General features: G+C 41.6%; 1 pseudogene; it reads left to right on the top strand.

Annotated features, from left to right (window-relative positions):
* Positions 1-13252: 13252 nt before the first annotated feature.
* Positions 13253-13372, top strand: LOC134930255 (5S ribosomal RNA; annotated as a pseudogene).
* The last annotated feature ends 10368 nt before the right edge of the window (positions 13373-23740 follow it).

Raw genomic sequence — 23740 nt, 5'->3', positions numbered from 1 at the left:
TAATATGTATAAGCAAGTCTACTTTAGTGTAATGTGTATAAGCACTTCTACTATGGTGTAACATGTATAAGCAGATATACTGTGTGGTGTAACATGTATAAACAGCTCTACTGTGTGGCATAATGTGTATAAGTAGCTCTACTGTGGAGTAATATGTATAAGAACCCTACTGTGTGGCATATAAACAGCTCTACTGTGTGGCATAACATGTATAAGGGGTACTACTGTGTGGTGTAATGTGAATTGGTACTGTTATGTGGCCACATCCCTTCCCATGAAGCCACTCCCCTATATTTTAGTTGCTTGCCTTTGGCGTGCACTGTCCATATTTTAAACATAGGGGCACCCAAAAAAAAAACATTTTACCACATGTTGGCCAGGCACCCAATTCAGTACAGGGGAGGGGTGTGCCAAAATAAACCCTTGCTCCAGGCACCATGCTACACCTCTGCCAACAATTGTTTGCATTTTTGCACTGTAATAAGTTATCACTTTATTATTTATTACCAGTTATTTATATAGCACATACATATTTTGCTGCACTTTACAGAGAATATTTGTCCATTCACATCAGTCTCTGCCCCAGTGGAGCTTACAATATATATTTCCTACTACATTTACACTATGGTTAATATTTTGGGAGTATATTTTTGGATTGTGGGAGGAAACCGAAGTACTTGGAGGAAACTCACACAAGCACAGGGATAATATGCAAACTCCACACAGTTAAGGCCATGGTGGGAATTGAACCCATGACTGCAATGCTGTGAGTCAATAATGCTATCCATTACACCATCCATACTGCCTATAAATTGAACTTGGAATAGTTATTTATTTGTCACTCTATCTAAGCAAATGTAACATACTGTAGTATAAACACACAGAGAAAGAAGCCGTTTCCTGGGTGCACTGAGAACCTAACAATTACAAATTAATAGATAAAACGTATCTTTTATTATTATCATTTAAAATTTACAGCAATATGAAATATTTAAAAAATCAAAGAGATAAGATAAGTGAAAAAATGTTTAAGAAAAGTGATATTAAATTGAAATATCTATTCACCAGAGACTGCCACTGCTATGTTAAAGATGTCTCTTATAATAAAGGCATATAAGCCCCCACTGTTACTCAAAGCTTGTTTTTGTGGGAGATTCTACTGGCTTCTAAATGTTATTGTTCAATATTAATCAGTAATTCCCACTGAAGTTTTTGGACAGTGAATTTTTTCACCTTCCCAATTTAAGCAAAAACATCTTTTTAGTCGATTGCCATTATAGGAAGATATAATTTTTCTATTAGCTACTTTTTTTTGCACTGCTATAAACACATATAAACACATATATGCCCATCATTTTATTCTGCATTATCTAATGTTTATTTTGGGATCAAAATAAATAAATATGTTGAATGTATTATTGCATATTTACTACAGTGCACTGTTAATGCATTTTTTTTTCTTTTACATTTTTTTTACAGATCTGTTTCTACAACATTTGTTAACCTGCGATGTTAGTGGCTGGAATGCATATCGGAGATAGGAGATAACCCCAGTCTAAAAATTATAATATATAGAGTATTAAATTGATTATTATCCAAAAAGACATACACCACATACACAAGGTATATGTGTTTGCTATTTTGAAGAAAGAAACCTGCATCAGTTTTAGCAATTCAGAAACAGCGCCTGCATCAAATATAGAACCTGCATACTCACAAAGAATGGATCACACTGCATCAGAAACCTGCATCAATTTTAGCAATTCAGAAACAGCACCTGCATCAATTACAGAACCTGCATACTCATAAAAAAGTATCACACTAGGTGACACTGTTGATAATTTAAGAGCAACAATGTTTCTCTCATTGCTAGCTTGATACAAGTAATCCACCCAGCAGTCAGAGCCACATTAAGGCAAGGGAAATAGGAGAGAGACATCACATAAAGCCCGATGTCTAATCATGATCAGGCATATGGTGAGTTGAGACCTAACCTGTTGAGATATGTTAACATGGTCAAAACAACTGGATGGCACACCCCTAGCAGTATACGAGCTATGCCATGATTGGCCATAGTTACCAATCTCAAATGAGTATAATCTTGGAAACTATATTGACAGAACATCTCATAGGTGTATAATACACACAATGATTTGAAGTAAATAACCCAGAAGAAGATAAAAAAACATATAAAAAGATAAAGAGAGAGGCACACAGAGAAAGGGAAAAAGCAAGTACCGATAAACAGAGACAGATGTCTTAATAAATTCCAGATCGATCGATCGTCTCATTCAGTCCTTGTGGCTTAAGAGACTGTAATTTTAAGATCCATGCAGCTTCCTGTCGACATAATGTTCTAAAGCGATCCCCTCCTCTAGTAGTGATAGCTATGTGTTCCAAACCAACTAATTCAAGGCAAGAGGGGTTGCCAGCATGTACATCCTCGAAGTGGAGTGAAATGCTGTGGTTCAGATACCCATTTCATATGTTCCTCCTATGCTCCATAAAAAGTAATTTCAGGACCCTAGTAGTATGCCCCACATAATACAGTTTGCCGGAACACAGCAACAAGTATATTACAAATTGAGTACTACAATTAATAAATGATGCAATCTTATATTCCTGCTTCGAACATACGTGCATGTTGTACATCTATTATGGTTACATCTATAAAAACCTACAACTTTAGGTCCTATCAGTGTTTGTTGTCCTCCCAAATTAATATTGTCATTGGGTCTCCTGAAGAGGCTAGGGGCCAGTATGTTCTTCAAATTCCTGACCTTTGTAAAGATAATAGCGGGATTCTTTGGTAGGGCTGTACACAGTATTGGATCAGTAAACAACAGTTTATAGTTCTGTTTAATAATACCTAAAATTTTGTTGGCTCTTACTTTAAACTGAGGGGCCACATGCACTACAACGATATGTCTGAGGTTGAAGTCAAATATAATTTCCCTTGAACTCCTCCGGGACCTACCTGGGAGTGATTCCGTACGATTTGGTACTTTTGTGCTATTTTTGAATAAGATATATTGCATGCGATTAATGAAGCCACTATACATCGCATGCAATATATCGTACGGAATACAATTGTACCATGAGATATAAATGATGGGCTGGATAGAGGGCTACGGGGGCTGGGAGTGTCCTGAGAATGCCAGTCTAACTTCCCTGTAATACATGCACAAAAAACACACTTTTTTCATCCGATTCCATCCAATTCCGATATATCATAACTAAGTGCAGCACCAACGACCTAGGGGATCCTATCAGACAGCCACAGGAACGCGCATCAGATTGGACACGATCTAAAACACATACGATTGTACACAATTTCATACAATATATCAGACGGATATATCGTAATTGTATGAAATTGTGTAAAATCGTACTAGTGTATGGGGCCGTTTAGATTTAAAGGCAAGATTGTGGTCCTTAGTCTTATTTTTCTATTTCCTTCTAGATTTCATAATTGTTGTATTTGTTGTCGAATAGCGATCTTGTGTCTGCATAATTTCTACCCCTTGGTTTTCACTTGTAGTTTTAGTATGGTCTATGGCACCTTCCACCCTAGAGTGAGGTACTAACAATTTAGCTCTATCAAGTTCTTTGGAATATAGCCTGGTCCAGTGCTTTTTCAGGGTACTCCCATTCTCTGGAAGAGTTAATGAGTTCCTCAGCTTGCTCTTCGAATATACAGTCCAACGTTCAATTTTGCCTAATTCTAGATAATTGACTTTTTGGCACATTGTCCAACCAGCTTTTCTTATGATTGCTTGTATATGGTATACAGTATAACTACAACTACAAACATCAACGGGTTTTTATATGATGAGACAGTCAGATTCTCCCCTACCACCTCCACCATGACATCTAGAAAATTAATATGTGATGGGTCGTGCGTGCATGTGAAGAACAAACCATACTCATTATTTGGAACTTTAACCATACATTTACTTAACTGCATGAACCATCAATGTATGTTCTCAGCTGCTTCAAATATAATATATATACTTTGATTATCCACGTATCTTTATAAAGCTTTAGTAGTAATACAAAAAGCCTTGTAGTAAACTTTTTAATTTGCAACTTTTGTTAGTATCCAAGCAGTTCATGCAAAAATGTAGTAGTCCGTGCCTTCTCATACATATAAAAAGCCTTTACTTTGCACCTTTTGTTAGTATCCAAGCAATTGATGCACTGAATCATGGACACTGAGGAAGCCACTGATGCATGATAGTAGGAGGGGAAGCGTGTCTGTTTGTTACGATCCCTTTCTAATGAAGAGTCCACAGCTGTTGCACCATTATCATGCGGGATATATGTATAAAGTGCTTGTACATCACATGTTACAAATATGTATCCTGGGGCCCATTTGTGGCCCTTAACTAAAAATATATATTTAATCAGGACAATGTACAAGTTCTCAAGCTGCATGCAGAAAAAACTTAAAAGACCTAGAAGAAAATATAGAATTTATGATATTATACTGTTGTATAATATCTAGTTTCTGATAATAGTAGATTGTGGGATGTAATGTATGTTGGGGAATGCAACTCTATATGTGTGCCCTTCTACATACAGTTGCAAGAAAAAGTATGTGAACCCTGTGGAATTTCCTGGATGTGTGCATAAATTGATCATAATATGTGTTCTGATCTTCATCTAAGTCACAACAATAGACAAACACAGTCTGCTGAAACTACTACCACTAATACAGTCTTACCATGGACTGATGAACATCAAGGCTTTTATAGATACTTTTGTAACCCTTTCCAGCTTTATGCAAGTCAACAATTCTTAATCGTAGGTCTTCTGAGAGCTCTTTTCTGCAAGGCATGGTTCACATCAGGCAATGCTTCCTGAGAATTGCAAACTCAAAAATGGTGTGTGTTTTTTATAGGGCAGGGCAGCTTTATCCAACACCTCCAATCTCGTCTCATTGATTGGACTCCAGGTTGGCTGACTCCTGACTCAAATTAGCTCTTGGAGAAGTCATTATCCTACGAGTTCACATACTTTGTCCACCCTGCACTGTGAATGTTTACATAGTGTGTCAATAAAAACAAGAGAACATATAATTGTTTGTGTGGTATTAGTTTCAGCAGACTATGTTTTTCTATTGTTGTGACTTAGATGAAGGTCAGAACACATTTTATGACCAATTTATGCACAAATCCAGGAAATTCCAAAGGGTTCACTTACTTTTTCTTGCAACTGTATATTAGATATTACATGTATTAGAATATTAAGTGGTAACTAAAGTATAGGTTCACAGTTTTCCTTGTATTATGTACATTATTTTTGGAGTTATTTATGTATAGCTTAAGTTTAACATTAGATGTAATAAACATTTTTTTTTAAATTAATAAAATAAGTGTTATATGTACTGAAATGTGTTTTATAGGTCATTCAATTCTTTATAATGTTATAATGGAGTGCACAGTTTAGGATGTAAATGTATTTTACAGGGTATAAGAAATGATCACAATATTAAAATGTTATACTGTTCTTATTTATTTTTAATACACAAGTATTTTCTTAAAAGCTTATTGCTATTTATTTAACCTATTAACTGGCAATTCTTTAATTTTTTTTTTTAAATGTTGAGAAATAGTTATGAGTGACTTAGGTGAAGAACATGTATAAACTTATCCAAAATGGTCTTATTAACAAAAAAATCTCTCTCTCTCTCTCTCTCTCTCTCTGTCTCTCTCTCTCTCTCTTCTCTCTCTCTCTCTCTCTCTCTCTCTCTCTCTATATATATATATATATATATATATATTAGAGATGAGCGGGATCGGTTCCAAATCCCCCTGAACTTCACATCCCGAGCCCAGATCGCATTTTCCTGCCAGACTTGGAAACCAGAACGAGGCAAAACTTCATCCCGCTGTTGGATTCTCGTGGGTTTTTGGATTCCATATAAGGAGCCATGCGTTGCCACCATTTTCACTCCGGCATTGGAGAGTGTAGTGAGGGAAAGTGGGGTGGCAATTCTAGTGTTGTCTAGTGCTACTCAGTCCAGTATAGTGTTTTATGCTGCATTAGTCCAGTCACAATGGTCGTGTCCTCTGCTGCCATATGTCCAGTGCTGCTGTATAAGTCCAGTCCATTGCAATGGTGCTGTGTTGTCCTGCATCAATCCAGTGGTGGTTTCACTGTGCTGCTGTATAAGTCCAGTGGTAATGCCATATAAATCCAGTGATACTGCCATATATGTCCAGTGGTACTGCCATGTAATTCCACTGATACTGCCATATATGTCCAGTGATACTGCTGTATAAGTCCAGTGATACTGCCATATAAATCCAGTAAAACTGACGTATATGTCCAGTGGTACTGCCGTATAAATCCAGCCAAGTGATACTGCTGTATATGTCCAGTGGTACTGCTGTATAAATCCAGTGGTACTGCCATATAAATCCAGTCCAGTGGTACTGCTTTATAAGTCCAGTGTTACTGCCATATAATTACTGTGATACTGCCATATCATTTTAGTGTTACTGCCATATATGTCCAGGGGTACTGCCGTATAAATCCAGTGAAGCTGCCATATATGTCCAGTGGTACTGCCGTATAAATCCAGTAGTACTGTATATGTCCTGTGGTACTACCATGTAATTCCAGTGATACTGCCATATATGTCCAGTGGTACTGCTGTATAAATCCAGTGATACTGCCATATAAATCCAGTCCAGTGATACTGCTGTATAAGTCCAGTGATACTGCCATATAAATCCAGTAAAACTGCCGTATATGTCCAGTGGTACTGCCGTATAAATCCAGCCAAGTGATACTGCTGTATATGTCCAGTGGTACTGCTGTATAAATCCAGTGGTACTGCCATATAAATCCAGTCCAGTGGTACTGCTCTGTAAGTCCAGTGTTACTGCCATATAATTACTGTGATACTGCCATATAATTTTAGTGTTACTGCCATATATGTCCAGTGGTACTGCCATATAAATCCAGTGGTACTGTATATGTCATGTGGTACTGCCATATAATTCCAGTGATACTGCCATATATGTCCAGTAATACTGCTGTATAAATCCAGTGATACTGCCATATAAATCTAGTAAAACTGCTGTATATGTCCAGTGGTACTGCCGTATAAATCCAGTCCAGTGATACTACCATATAAGCCCAGTGATACTGCCTATATGTCCAGTGGTACTGCCATATAAATTCAGTGATACTGCCGTATATGTACTGTGGTACTGCCGTATAAATCCAGTGATACTGCCATATATGTCCAGTGGTACTGCCATATAATTCCAGTGATACTGTTGTATACGTCCAGTGGTACTGCCTTATAAATCCAGTGATACTACCATATATGACCAGTGGTACTGCCATATTATTCCAGTGATACTGCCTTATATGTCCAGTGGTAGTGCCGTATGAATCCAGTGATACTGCCGTATATGTCCAGTGGTACTGCCATAAAAATCCAGGGGTACTACATATAAATCAAGTCCAGTGGTATTGCTGTAAAAGTCCAGTGATACTGCCATATAATTCCAGTGATACTGCTATATATGTCCAGTGGTACTGCGATATAAATCCAGTCCAGTGATACTGCTGTATATGTCCAGTGGTACTGCCATATGAATCCAGTGATACTGCTGTAAATGTCCAGTCGTACTGCAGTATAAATCCAGTCAAGTGGTGCTGCCATATAAGTTCAGTCTTGCTGTCCTGTGCTTTATATTATTTACTACAAATAAAGGGGCTATTAAAATTGAATCCAAATAATTTTTAAAGGGTTTGACCTGTGTGGTGTAGAGGTATGCTCTCTTGTGCTGCATTTTTTTTATATAACTCCAGAAAAAAAATGGAGAAAAAAAATTTGGAGGATAAAATAGGGAAAGATCAGGAACCACTTTCTCCTACTGCTGCCGCCGCTGTTGTTGCTGCCGGGAGTCAATCGTCATCACAGAGGGGAAGTAGGGAAAACCACTTGTACTACTTCAACTAACGAGGAATATGAAATATGACAGCAGTCATCCTGTTGCAAAGCGGATAACTGAGGCCTTGACAGCTATGTTGGTATTAGACGTGTGTCCAGTATCTGCCATTAGTGCTGTGGGACTGCAGTGCCACTCCTACATGGGCCAGGTGTTTGTGCCGCACAATTGTGTCGCTTAGCTTAGTCATACAGCTACATCATTGCACCTATTTTACTTCTTTGAATGATGTGCTGTTTGGGGCCTAGTTTTTTTTAAGGGCCATCCTGCCTGCCACTGCATTGCCACTCCTAGATGGGCCAGGTGTTTGTGCCGCACACTTGTGTCACTTATCTTAGTCATACAGCTATCTCATTGCACCTCTTTTACTTCTTTGTATTATGTGCTGTTTGGGGGCCTAGTTTTTTTTTAAGTGTCATCCCATCTGCCAATGCAGTGCCACTCCTAGATGGGCCAGGTGTTTGTGCCGCCCACTTGTATCGCTTAGCTTAGTCATACAGCTACCTTGGTGCAACTTTTAGGCCTAAAAACAATATTGTGAGGGGTGAGGTGTTCGTAATAGACTGAAAATGAGTGGAAAGTAAAGTTCATGTGGTTAATAATACCATAGGATCAAAATTAGCTCCAAATTCTGTGATTTTAGCAAAAAAAAAATTCAAAAATCATCCAGATCCAAAACATGAGCAAGGATCCAGATCCAGATCCAAATCCAAAACACAAAAGACAAACAACCAAAACACAAAAGACAAGGCTGCTTCTTGCTTGCTGTGGTACCTTCATTGTGGGGGCTATTCCGCCATAGCACATCCAAAAAAAAGAGGCGGCACTCGCTGGCTTTTGATGTGCTTAAAAAACACCCATCCGGGTGTAACGTTTTAATAAAGTGCAAGTAACATTTCGGGGACGTATCCCCTTCCTTAGACAGTGATACGGTACAAATATAGAAATATATATACCAACAAACTGGCGCCACTTACCCACCTTCATGACTTTCGGCTGCATAAACCACTGACCTCCCGGACCTTCCCCATCCAGCACTTCCAGTTTCGACGTTTACAGCTGGCCAGGAAGTGATGTGCATAAGGCTGGCCAGTTACCATGGTAACGTGCTGGTAACTGTCAACATAAGACAATAGTATATACATTTAGTGTGCAGCCACTGATTGCGAAAGCTTGTGCACTCCCATATACATAAACAACACATTACAACAAACAATTCAGTGAACAATAAAAGCATACATATGAACAAAGCGCTCGATACAAGCTGGAGTATGCAGATAAAAAAAAAATATATTTATATGCTGCTGCAGAGAGAGGAGGCTCACAGTGCGGGGGCGGGAATTAGCAGTGGCAAGCATAGCTGCACTAGAATCCACGTACATAGCGGGCAGCGGCAGTGCCACAGCTCACGGCGGGTGGCGGGCGGCAAAGAGCCTAGTGACAGTGACTTCAGCAGCGCCCTCACTGGTCCGGCGCCTCTCAACCCCTCCCCATCTCACCCCCTGCTTCAGTGGCTATGGGCTTGAGCATCAGGTCCTGGCTGCAGTGTAAAGCTAGCAGCAGCCGCCAGACAGTCCTGGCTCAAGGATCGGCTGCTATTGAAAAGAAGCGAGGCTGCACTTTGAATCTGGCGCCAATTGTGCGCCATCACAGCTCCCGGAACGCCAGCTAATGAGAAGCTGCCACTTGGCAGCTTCTCATTGGCTGGCGGTCTGCGAGCCGTGATTGGCTCATGCAAGATTTTTAAAAAGCCACCCCTTTTTTTGATTGTTGCTGCAGCCGGTTCGCGAGCCGGGATTGGCTGGCGGCAGCTGCCACCTTTACAATGCAGCAGGGACCTGATGCTGTGGCCGAGCGAAGGTGGAACTGGTTCTACCTGCAATTAGAGGTAACGAAATGCAGTTCCGCCCTGTTCCACCCCACATTAACCACTGAAGAGATGTCCTTTGCATGTTTAGTCGTAATAGTACTTGAAAATATTGTTAATTAACACTGCTATGCATGCGGAAGTGGCAGGATGTATCGCATTTAAAAGTGATGCTTCATACATCCTGCCCTTTATCTTTGCATTTTGATTTGTATAACTTTATCAATTGGCCATATAGATAGTCATAGTCAGAGATTGCCAACAAAGTAAATAACTCTATCCTGTGTTTGGTATGTGGAGTAAAGTGACAATTGCTAAATTACTGAAGCAATGTCATAATAGACTCACCGATAATGAGTGACACAATATTATGGCAATGCATACACTGTGCGATGTTCCTACCTACTGTAAGTATTATTATTTGTAAAGATGGAATTTGGAAGTTATATTCAAATCTTTAGTGTGCTGATTATTGTGTAACTACAGTATGTCCAACTGTGCATAACACTTCTATGATACAGTGCTTGCTCTGCATATGTTTTGCTGTACATGTAATCCATGGAAGCATGAATGAGTGTATCCAGTGTAAGGGCTGGTGGTTATCAGCAGCCACCTTTTCGAATGACAAAAAAAATAATATAGTTTATTAAAATAAAATAAAAGTAGCGAGAATTTAAAAAATTCTGAATTATATTGTAAAAATAAATAATAAAAATAAATAATGTAGCTTAAAAATATTTAATTGATTGAATTATTTCATGCTATACTAAACCTAAAAAATATAAAGTATTTAAAATCAATAGAAAATATTACAATCCTTGTGCACTTTTTAATATGAATACTGTATTTCAGTTCAATGTTTTTTTTTCCCCCTTTATCATTTAGTGACTGATTATAAAGCTCCATAAAGGGTTTTGCCCACAGAGAGGTAAAGTGATGAGTGCTTTCGTACACTTGTTTTGCCAGTCTTTAGGGAATTGATTGCCTGATGTAGGTTCTCGTGTGTTACTAATTGATTTAGTTCTCTTTGAGCCACAGTCAATAATCTTTTAACTAACAAATAATTATTTATTCAGACTGTTTGCTGATGGGAGTGTCATACAGTATACATTTCTAAAAAAAAAAAAAAAGACTGTACAATTTAATAAATGCATTAAACTCACTGGAATATCTGTGTTTGTATACCTGATCTGACATTCTGATTGTTATTCTCCCTCTCGTTCCAAAAATAATGTTCCTGATTAAATGTTATAGTTTTCGTTTATTTAGTTTATAATCTCATTTATATATGTATATGTATATAAATACAGTATATATATATATATATATATATATATAGAGAGAGAGAGAGAGAGAGAGAGAGAGAGAGCGCAGGTCCGGCACTCCTTGCTTTCCATTAATCTGCGTCGGTGCCTTCACTAAATAGAATATAAAGCATGCAGAGGTGCGGCACTCAGACTGGAACAAAAGACGCTAAGTCTGTGGATTCTTTATCAACGTTTCAATATATTAAATATTGTCATCAGGATACTGTGCATACAGATGAACATACCTTTTATAAGTGAACATCACACGTGAACGGTGGCATCGGAGCATATTTTTTCTGGATATAGGGGGCCGGCCTACCCTGCCTCTGCCTTTCTGACTGTTTGCCCCTCCGCGTGTATTTCCTTTGCCGCTTTCGGTGGTGTTTTTCTTTACTGCCCTGGTTCGTGTGTCTAAAGGGGCTGAGGCAGTATCTGCTTTCTCCTGCTCACTATTAGAACTTGCATATTCGTTCGAGGAATCCGTATCAAAGCGTGCGGTATTATGGGCACGCTGAAATCTATTCCTTCTGAAAAAAGGTTGTTTCTGTTCTTGTGAGGGATTACCTGCCAACCATTTATAAACCGTATGTTTCTCATAGTCCGCTTCAACTTTTAATAATTTTTCTTTCTTAAACTGTAGCAGGTCTTTTTTATATGCAGTTAATTGTTGTTTTAGGCACTCCAACTAGTCAGTGCTTTCGTCAAGGGTTAATATAGGGAGATGAGCGGCCTCAAATTGTAAAAAAATTTCTTTGATAAGATTTGATTCCTTAGTGGCGTGTTCAATTACTAAAAGCATAAGGTCAAAAGAATAGCGGTTAAGGATCCCTACCCACTTCTTACAGAAAACTGGGTCAAACCATCCTAAAGTGGGGCAATTACGGACGCGGAAACCGCGTGGTATTTTCTTTGACATGTAATAGTCACTCAATGATAAGCCGTGCAAATGGAAATCAATTTCCATCTTTTTTAAAACGTAACAAATCCCTGTAAATAATATCAGGTGCCAATGCTTCGCCTTCATCATTCATTCCTGTATCATGCAAAATCGTCTCCACTTCAGACTCAGAGAACGTATGTATGTCCCCTACAGGGAAATGGAATAAAGCAGTTTTGTGTCCGTGTCTACTGTTGCGTCAGTCATGGTTGCCAATGTCTTGATAACACAAATGAATGTGTAATTATGTCAAGATAGACCAATGTGCTAATAGCATCCACCTCAGTTGCTTGTAGCTTGTACTACCCGCTAGCACGTTAATTTCCAAAACACCAACACCACTAAAATCCAAACTGTAACAAAACAGCAATAGTCCATCCATTTGTGATGAATGAAAGAAACTTGCAGGGTATATATATATATATATATAGGAAATCACAACAGCACTCAACTGGACTGTAACAGTATATTTGTTGTAGATTTGTTGTTTACATTTTGAGATGCCCATGCAACCGTCTGTATGTCGGCAAGACTAGTAGAATGATGAAAGAACGGCTCAGTCAACACCGCTCATCTATCAAGAAGTGCCTAATTGCTACAGACACCTCAAAAGACTTTACTAACTTACCGGTCGCAAGACACTTTAAGGATGCACATCATACTGCTAACCAGCTCAAATGTTGTATCATTGATCACATACCGCCCCTACAACGTGTGGGTGATCGGGACAGAATTTTGCTACAACGAGAACTACAAATGGATACACAAACTTAATTGCCTTACTCCGATTGGCCTTAATGAAGATTTTCGTTTAGGTTGTTTCCTGTGACATGTTATAGTGACTTTTTGTTGGACTCTACATTCCGCTGTTTGGTTTTATTTTCTTAGACACCGCTGTGTGTCCTGTCATTGAGGGTTCTTTGCATGCTATGTGCTGTCAGACACCGCCGTGTGTCTTTATAGATCTAGAGACTCAATCCTGACAGATCTCCACTTCACTAGCAGTGACGCCTTTCATTTCACCCTCGCTTTCAACATCCACAATGCAGACCCTCTCTTGCTCACTATGTGCAGCTTATTGTCCCTCTTTGGTGTTATATTTAGCAGTATCAGACTCCAGCTGCCTATATGGGATTCCCCAGTAGACAACATATGTTGGTCTAGTGATATTTACAGCCATACCACACTGGCAAACGTCCAATTCCAGCTGATCTTGGAAACTAAGCAGTGTTGGGCTCAGTCAGTACCAGTATCGGTGATGATCTGGGAATACTGGGTGCTGTACATCACTCACTTAATACCACAAGGCAGCGGACATTGTGCATTCTGTGGCTTTTCTCCCCAATAGGGCAGTTTGGATTCTTTTTGCACATATATTCTTATTTATATTGATTGCCGTAACAAGTGGGCATTGCTTTGCAGTAGGTTGTTTTGAGGGTTGTCCTTGTGTCACCTGTTATTATTTCTTTTAGACCTGTCATTCCTTCCTGCTTTTTGCACCTTGCACTTTCAGGGAACCCTGCTCTGCTGAGCTTCAGCACTATTCCTTTTATTTTGTTAAACACATCACTTCATTTCATTCACTGCTGTTTTGATATACAGTGTCCTTGCAATTCCCCTCACTATCAGCATGCCATTTACTAGTCAGGCTGCTGAGACCACCCGCCGCACGTTTTGCCACGCTCCGGAGCCATTGCTATGCATGACACCAGGTTTGTTTAGCTTAGTTACCAGTGGCATGGAGTGGAAGGAGACAGCAGGGGATGCATTAGGCATGTCCGGACTTGTCTCAGCCCACGTCCTGATGCTGCTGGGTTGTTTGTGGTGCCATTTGAGGCTTATATTTCATGCTCTGACAGCAGTGCGGTTAGCCCCTGAGGAAGACCAGTCGGTTGAAACAGCTGTCGGGCTGTGTTTGCTGTATTTGCTGTACTTCACCATGCCGTTTGGTTAAGGAATAAATCCTGCTTTTCTTTCATCTACACGTGAGTGCAGGCTTGTCTACTTTTTCTGCATCACTGCAGAAGTGAGTGTTTTATATATGTATATATATATATATATATACATATATATATTATGAATACAAGGATAAAAGAGAGGGCACTCATAGGGGGTCATTCCGACCCATTCGCACGCTGCTGTTTTTCGCAGCGGTGTGAATGGGTCAGTTCTGCACATGCGCGGAGGCCCCAATGCGCAGGTGCATCATTGCCCAGCAGCAGCCACCGCAGCGGCGAACGCAGGCGTGTCCAGGCGTTTGCAGGGAGGGTGTCTGAAATCAATTCCAGGACCTGACAGGCTGAAGACATTGCAGCGGGTAAGTAACTCCCGAGCTACTCAGAAACTGCACAAAATGTTTTTGCATAGCTCGGCTGCACAAGCGTTCACAGCCTTGCTATGTAAAAAAACCCTCCCCTATAGGCAGCATCTAGTTGATTGCATGGGCAGCAAAAAGTTGCTACATACAATCAACTCAGAATGACCTCATAGTGCAGATTATTTTAATAAAATTGAAAAGCAATGTCTCAATACAAACAACACATGTTAGAGAGACTAGTACAATAAAACAAACAGTGTTGGCTGATTACCAGGTGACATGTTAGAATTCCACTCGCACAAACTGCATACCGCTGACCACTGCCCAGGACCACACACCGTTCCGCCGGCTTTTGAGCTGAAGCCGTGACTCGTTGGGACACCGCGCCAGGGGAACCAGCAGGAACAGAAGCTTAGTGGAGATGCAAAGCGTCTGGCAGGCCATGCCCCTATGCATTTCATATCACACTTCATCAGGAGGCTGGCCTGTAAGATGCAGTACCTGGTTTATATAGCCAGGATCTTAGCAAGGAGTAGCCGCCCTCTACTAATTATCAGCGCAGCTGGACCACATTATACATTTTAAAGAGACTAGTGATCATGGTTGTTACATAAAAATCCAAAGCATTTCATACACACAATGGCCCTCATTCCGAGTTGATCGGTCGCAAGGCGAATTTAGCAGAGTTACACACGCTAAGCCACCGCCTACTGGGAGTGAATCTTAGCTTCTTAAAATTGCGACCGATGTATTCGCAATATTGCGATTACTAACTACTTAGCAGTTTCAGAGTAGCTCCAGACTTACTCTGCCTGTGCGATCAGTTCAGTGCTTGTCGTTCCTGGTTGACGTCACAAACACACCCAGCGTTCGCCCAGGCACTCCCACCGTTTCTCCGGCCACTCCTGCGTTTTTTCCGGAAACGGTAGCGTTTTCAGCCACACGCCCCTGAAACGCCGTGTTTCCGCCCAGTAACACCCATTTCCTGTCAATCACATTACGATCGCCGGAGCGAGGAAAAAGCCGTGAGTAAAAATACTTTCTTCATAGTAAAGTTACTTGGCGCAGTCGCAGTGCGAACTTTGCGCATGCGTACTAAGCGGATTTTCACTGCGATGCGATGAAAAAGAACGAGTGAACAACTCGGAATGAGGGCCAATATGCATCAAAATACAAGAAAAAAGGGACTGATAATAAGAAAATATTTTGCTCTATGGTAACCCAGTTCAGTACAGGCTTTAGAGACCTGAAAAGTATAAAAGGAACTGGCATATTCTCCAACTAGATCCCATTTTGGGACCAGAACTCCCCAAAAAACTTGTCATTATATACAAAAGGGCCAAGACCGTAAAATCTATGTTGTCTAATAGTAACTTCTCAAAAATTCAGGTAGAAACAGAGAAAAACTTTTTAGGAGACATAAAAGGATTTTTTAATTGTGGAAATTGTAAAGTACAGATGTGTCCACTATTACCTTTCTGAAAAAAGTATCATGGCCTGCCGTTCATGGCCCGAGATAAGCTTTCCTCTTAAGATATACACGGCAAGCCATGTGTATCTCCTCTGAAATATAGTGCAGTACCACTTTTCAGACAGCAGGTGGCATTTTCAGAAACTGAGCAAGCAGAAAGTCTGATAAAGAGATTCTAGAGGGAGTAGTTCAGACCTGATTCTAGCAGCATTTTATTTGCAAATGGGCAAAACCATTGGGTTCATTCCGAAATGATCGCACGCTAGGTTGTTTTGCAGCGGTGCGATCAGGTCGAAACTGCACATGCGTATGCACCTCAATGCGCATGTGCGTCGTACGGGTACAAAGCGGATCATTGCTGAGCAATGGATTTAACGAAGAATCGATTCGCACAGCAGATCGCAAGGAGATTGACAGGAAGAGGGCATTTGTGGGTGGCAACTGAACGCTTTCTGGGAGTGTTTGGAAAAACGCAGGCGTGTCCAAGCGTTTGCTGGGCAGGTGTCTGACATCAATTCCGGACACGAACAGGCTAAAGTGTTTGCCCCGAATTTACATCAGACACCCACCCTGCAAACGCATTGACACACCTGCGTTTTTCCAAACACTCCCAGAAAATGGTCAGTTGACATCCACAAATGTTTTCTTCCAGTCAATCTCCTTGCGATTGTCTGTGTGAATGGATTCTTCATTAAATCCATTGCTCAGCAACGATCCACTTTGTACCTGTGCGACGCGCCTGCGTATTGCGGGGCACACACATGCGCAGTTATGTCCTGATCGCAGCTCAGCAAAACAACCTAGCGTGCAATCAGGCCTGCATGACCCCCATGGTTTTGCCCATCTGCTAACAAAATTGCAGCTATGGGGTGTCATTCCGAGTTGATCGTAACCCTGCAAAATTTTGCAGGGCTACGATCAGGAACAGAGACATGCGGGGGATGCCCAGCACAGGGCTAGTCCACCCGCAGGTCAGTTACGCCCCCCCCCTGCAGAAGTGCAAAAGTATTGCACAGCGGCGATGCTTTTGTACTTCAGGAGTAGCTCCCGGCCAGCGCAGCTTTAGCGTGCTGGCCGGGAGCTACTCATTACTACACGACCCGCAGCGGCTGGTCAGCAGCAGCGATCGGGTCAGAATGACCCCCATGAGCCGTGTGTGCAGGGCAATTTATCGATCATGCACATGGGAATATCAGCTGCAGCAGCTAATTGTGAAGTATTAATATTTTTCCAATACATCTCTCATACTAACTTCCAACATGTACCTGGCTCAATGTTGCCTATATGTTTAAAAAAATCTTTTTCCTTGTGATTGATAATGTGCTGATGAAGAGTTCATACAAACTCCACACAGAGATTCGATATAGAAATTATGATACTAACTAAAAGGCACTATTGATACTTGTCATTTTTTGCAATTGTTTGGTGGTTGAGGTGTGAGTAGAGAGAATTTTTGGTATTTCAATACCACATATATTTCACTGGGATCCGGTCTGAAGATCGACAGTGTCTGCCATACAAGTGGGTGCTGCGTCTGTCTGCCACAAATCGGTCCAGCGCTGAGGCTGTGTTGCCATAATAAGTCACTGGGTGCTCTGTGTGCCATACACGTGGGTGCTGCACCTGTCTGCCACAAATCAGTCCAGTGCTGGGGCTGTGCTGCCTTAATAAGTCACTGGGTGCTCTGTCTGCCATACAAGTGGGTGCTGCGCCTGTCTGCCACAAATCAGTCCAGTGCTGGGGCTGGCTGTGCTCCATAATAAGTCATTCAGTGCTCTGTCTGCCATACAAGCGGGTGAAGAAACATGAGACCCGGGGCCTGAGCAGCCATAAGGCTGCAGCCTGGATGGCTGAGTCCTGGGGGAGGGGGCAGCACCGGTCCAATAGACGCTTAGGCTCTACCTACTACTGGAAGCTGCAGATTCAATGCAGACAGCATGGAAGACGGCCCTTTAAAATGGCAGCTGCCTTCTAGGAGACAGATGCTAGAGGTATTACTAGACCATTACCCAGCGCTACCCAGAATGAGCATGTAACCCCCTGGCACTGAGCATGTAACCCCCTGGCACTAAACATGTAATCCCTATGGCAACAAGCATATGTAACCCCTGGCAGCGAGCATATAACCCCTGGCAACGAGCATGTGACCGGGTCCAACTTCCGGTCAGCAGAATCATGGATGCTGGTGGCTTCTCCTCCCACCTCTAGCCACCAACAGCACCGTGGGCAGCAACATGGACATCTGTATGTGCAGGGCAATTTATCCATCAGGCACACAGGAATATTCAGCGGCAGCTAATTGTGTAGTATTAATATATCTCCAATACATCTCTCATATTACAGTAACTTCCATATAGGTACCTGGCTCTCTCATCCCAGCAGCCGGGCAGACTTCACACAGATATTTGATATGGAAATGATGATACTAATTAAAAGGCACTATTGATACTTGTCATTTTTTGCAATTGTTTGGTGGTTAAGGTGTGAGTATAGAGAAGCCAATTCTCTCAAAGTATTGTAACGAGGTAATACACCTCTGAGAGATTTTTGGGTATTTCAATACCGCATACTGCATATTTCACTATAATAATACATTGGATTACTGTATCAAAAAGTTTATGATTACAATTTTTACATGTCGCCATGTCGCTTTGTGAGATGATCTTTTTTAATTGTGAATATTAAAAGTTATATTTTATTAATCATTTTTGACAAGTGTGCCCCAGGACAGACTTAAAGTCTCCTTTTGTCTTTACCTCCTATGTAAAGATTTTCCATTTATACAGTTTATTGTACTATTTTTTCTGGGAGCACCACCAACCAGGTGCCAGGAGTATTTGACCCTTTACAGTGCATGTGCTACTTTGTGAGTAAGAGACTGAACAAAAGTCTCAATACAACATCAATTAGCATTAACATAAGGCAGGGGGGAGGGCAAATGGAAATCTAATTAGTTGTCTGTCTTGGGACAGTGCACTGGGCCTGATGTACTAAGCTTAAAGTTTATTGAACTATTTTTTCTGGGAGCACCACCAACCAAGTGCCAGGAGTAATTGACCCTTTATTGCCTTTATGTTGGTTTTTTGAATTTCTAACTAATCTAGTGTGAACCAAACACAGGTCCTGTGCAGTTTTAAAAACCTCTCTTTTTACCTGTCTAATTAATATGCATGTGACCTGAGCATTGTGTCGCAATAAAGAACACTACAAACACACCATTGTACACTCATTATAATGTGTGGAGTTTGTATATTCTCCCCGTACTTGAGTGGGCTTCCTCCGGGTACTCCAGTTTCCTCCCACAATCCCAAAATATAGTGATAGGTTAATTGGTTCCTAACAAAATTAACCCTTGTGCAAATGTGTGTGTGTATGTGTGGTAGGGAATATAGAGTATAAGCTCCACTGGGGTAGGGACTGATGTGAATGGCTGAATATTCTCTGTAAAGCGCTGCGGAATATGTGTGCGCTATATAAATTACTGGTAATAATGTAAGACACATACACCTAGACATCAGGTGAGCGCAGATATCACCACCCCTGAAACTACATAATACTACCATGAGCCTGGACAGCTCATTATATACCGACTGCTCCCAAATTAGGAAACAACTACTCACAGCAGCAAATGGTCGACATGGAAATGGTTAAAACACACATATGGTCAACACAAGGTTTTGGGAATGTTTTCATATTTTTTTACTTTTTCCATCCTTGTCTATCCATGTCACAAATCATAACCTTTAGTATCCTTGTAGTGAGCAAAGCATTTAATGCAGGTCTGAGCACCAAGCATTGGGGGTCATTCTAAGTTGATCACTCGCTGGCCAATTGTAGCAGCCGTGCAAATGCTATGCCGCCGCCCACTGGGGAGTGTATGTTAGCTTAGCAGAAGTGCGAACGCATGTGCAGCCGAGCTCTGCAAAAACAGTTTGTGCAGTTTCTGAGTAGCTCTAAACCTACTCAGTGCTTGCGATCACTTCAGCCTATTCGTGTCCAGATTTGACATCACACATCCACCCAGCGAATGCCCGGCCACGCCTGCATTTTTTCAGACACGCCTGCGTTTTTCCAAACATTCCCTGAAAACGGTCAGTTGACACTCAGAAACGCCCCCTTCCTGTCAATCTTCTAGCGGGCGCCAGTGTGAAGGAAAACTTTGCTAGAATCTGTGCAAAACCACAAAGGGCTATGTACCCGTACGTCGCGCATGCGCATTGCGGGACATATGCATGCACAGAAATGCAGATTTTAAGCCTGATCGCTGTGCTGCGAACAACGGCAGCTAGCGATCAACTTGGAATGACCCCCTTTATGCAGCTCTGTGTGTTCTCCCCTCCCCCAACAGAATGACAACAATCAGGCACAGTGCACACAGCTCAAGCAAGTCCCATCCCCCACGCTGCCCGATCACAGCAGTGGCAGCTCTGTGTGATAGCAATTACTTTACACAGTCACAGTGCACACAAAATAACTAATATTTTTTAAATGGACGAATGGGAAAGAATTATGCTGCGCTATGTAAGAAACTGTAAATAAATAGTTATGATGCTATATTTCTTAAACTGGAACCAGACTTCAACAGTGATTATGTGGCTGATAGGTACTGTATATCCCAAGTACATAGATGTTCAGTTGTCGCAATGGTGCAGCGATTAAGATCCTGCATGCAGGATAAATCTAGTCAGATCGCCTCTCAGGGCCAGTGTTCACTGGCCCTGACAGATCGCTCAGCACACATCGTTGACACATTGTTGTGCAGCGCTGTGTGCTGAGCAATCTTTCTGAGTGATCTAGCATCGCTCAGATCGCTCAGCACAGTCACCCCATGTGTACTGTGTAGGCCCTTTTATACAGTAGATGCTGTGATGCCCACTCCCTACTCTCCTCTAAGGAATGGCACAGGCTCCCCTCACAGACAAGAGTGCATTTCCTGAGCATTTTACATTATTTGACCAGTTATGAAGGAAGTTGAATCAATTATATTTTTTAATACCATATTTGTTTATTGCAAGGAACAAGAAATGTATAAAAAATCTTTTGATATTGTAGCTGCATAGACTAAAGTTAGAAGCTGAAAACACTTAAATTGGAATTGAATTATTCATTTCAAATCCCAGGCCATCCCCCAGACAGGATATATGCTATCTATACTCTCCAAGGAATCTACTACAAAGGCCTCACACACTGAGATTTTCACACCTACTGTAAACAATTAGGAATTGGACTCTAATGCTATGGCATGATTGCTACTTTCCTGTGTTCAATTGGCCACTCACTGTAGTCTGTAAACAGATCTTTATTAATATGGGGTAATATGCTCTTTATTGTACAGCTCCTTTATGGAGAATGATTTTTAGCTTGTGTTTTGCTGTGTGGCTGCTAACATTACAATAAACTATAGTCAGATGGAGAGAGAAAGTGAGACAGTCATGTGAGAGAGATAAAGTCTAGGAGAAAGAAAATTAGAGGGTGGTAGACAATGAGAGACAGAGTTAGGGGAGTGCAATAGAGTCAGGAGGAGAGAGCGACAAAGTCATGGGACAGAGACACAGAGAGATAGTTTAGGGGAAAGAGATAGAGTCAAGAAGAGAGCAATAGAGTTAGAGGGAGAAAGACAAAGTTTGATAGAGAGACAAAGTGAGAGAGTCATGTGAGATAGATAGTCAGAGGGAGAGAGATAAAGTCTAGGATAAAGAAAATTAGAGGGTGGTAGACACTGAGAGACAGTCAGGGGGAGAGCGATAGAGTCGGGAGGAGTGAGCGACAAATTCAGGGGTCAGAGACACAGAGAGATAGTTAAAGGGAGAGAGATAGAGTCAAGGAGAGAGAGAGTGATGGAGTTAGAGGGAGAGAGACAAAGTTTGACGGAGAGACAAAGTGAGACAGAGTCATGTGAGAGAGATTGTCAGAGGGAGAGAGATAAAGTCTAGGAGAAAGAAAATCAAAGGGTGGGAGACACTGAGAGACAGAGTTAGGGGAAGAGCGAAAGAGTTAGGAGGAGGGAGTGACAAATTCAGGGGACAGAGACATAGAGAGATAGTTAAGGGGAGAGAGATAGAGTCAAGGAGAGAGAGTGATAGAGTAATAGGGAGAGAGACAAAGTTTGATGGAGATAAAGAGTCATATGAGAAATAGTCAGGGAGAGAGAGATAAAGTCTAGAAGAAAGTAAATCAGAGGGTGGGAGACACTGAGAGACAGAGTCTGGGGGAGAGCGATAGAGTCAGGAGGAGATAGCGACAAATTCAGGGGACAGAGACACAGATAGTTAAGGGGAGAGAGATAGAGTAAAGGAGGGAGAGAGATAGAGTAAAGGAGAGAGAGTGATAGAGTTAGAGGGAGAGATATAGTCAGATGGAGAGAGACACTGAGACAGAGTCATGTGAGAGAGACAGAGTCAGAGGGAAGGCGATAAAGTCTAGGAGAAAGAAAATCAGAGGGTGGGAGACACAGAGACAGAGTTAGGGGGAGAGCGATAGAGTCAGGAGTAGAGAGTGACAAAGTCAGGGGACAGACACAGAGAGATAATTAAGGGGAGAGAGATAGAGTTAGAGGGAGAGAGAAAGTCAGATGGAGAGAGAAAGTGAAACAGAGTCATGTGAGAGAGATAGAGTCAGGGGAGAGAGATAAAGTCTACTTGAAAGACAAAATCAGAGGTTGGGAGGTACAGAGACAGAGTCAGGGGGAGAGCGATAGAGTCAGGAGGAGAGAGCGACAAAGTAATGGGACAGAGAGACAGTAAAGAGGAGAGAGATAGAGTCAAGGAGAGAGAGAGTTAGATGGAGAGAGACAAAGTGAGACAGAGTCATGTGAGAGAGATAAAGTCAGAGGGAGAGAGATAAAGTCTAGGAAAAAGAAAATTAGAAGGTGGTAGACACTGAGAGACAGAGTCAGGGGCAGAGCGATAGAGTCAGGAGGAGAGATCAAAAAAATTCAGGGGACAGAGATAGTTAAAGGGAGAGAGATAGAGTCAAGGAGAGAGAGCGACAGAGTTAGAGGGAGAGAGACAAAGTTTGATGGAGAGACAAAGTGAGATAGTCATGTGAGAGAGATAGTCAGAGGGAGAGAGATAAAGTCTAGGAGAAAGAAAATCAAAGGGTGAGAGACAGAGTCAGGGGGAGAGCGATAAAGTTAGGAGAAGAGAGTGACAAATTCAGGGGACAGAGACATAGAGAGAAAGTTAAGGGGAGAGAGAGAGAGTCAAGGAGAGATAGTGATAGAGTTATAGGGAGAGAGACAAACTTTGATGGAGATAGTCGGGGAGAGAGATAAAGTCTAGGAGAAAGAAAATGAGAGGGTGGGAGACACTGAGAGACAGAGTCAGGGGGAGAGCGATAGAGTCAGGAGGAGATAGCAACAAATTCAGGGGACAGAGACACAGAGATAGTGAAGGGGAGAGATAGATTAAAGGAGAGAGAGCGATAGAGTTAGAGGGAGAGAGACAGTCAGATGGCGAGAGACACTGAGACAGTCATGTGAGAGAGAGTCATGGGGAAGGAGATAAAGTCTAGGAGAAAGAAAATCAGAGGGTGGGAGACACAGAGACAGCAGATCGCAAGGAGATTGACAGGAAGAGGGCATTTGTGGGTGGCAACTGAACATTTTCTGGGAGTGTTTGGAAAAACGCAGGCATGTCCAAGCTTTTGCAGGGCAGGTGTCTGACGTCAATTCCGGACACGAACAGCCTAAAGTGATTGCCCCGAATTTACGTCAGACACCCACCCTGCAAATGCATGGACACACCTGCGTTTTACCAAACACTCCCAGAAAACGTTCCGTTGACATCCACAAATGTTTTCTTCCAGTCAATCTCCTTGCAATTGTCTGTGCGAATGGATTCTTCATTAAATCCATTGCTCAGCAACGA

Source organism: Pseudophryne corroboree, chromosome 5 (assembly GCF_028390025.1).
Source record: "Pseudophryne corroboree isolate aPseCor3 chromosome 5, aPseCor3.hap2, whole genome shotgun sequence".
Classification (NCBI taxonomy): Eukaryota; Metazoa; Chordata; class Amphibia; order Anura; family Myobatrachidae; genus Pseudophryne; species Pseudophryne corroboree.
This window is presented reverse-complemented; position numbering and strand designations above follow the sequence as displayed.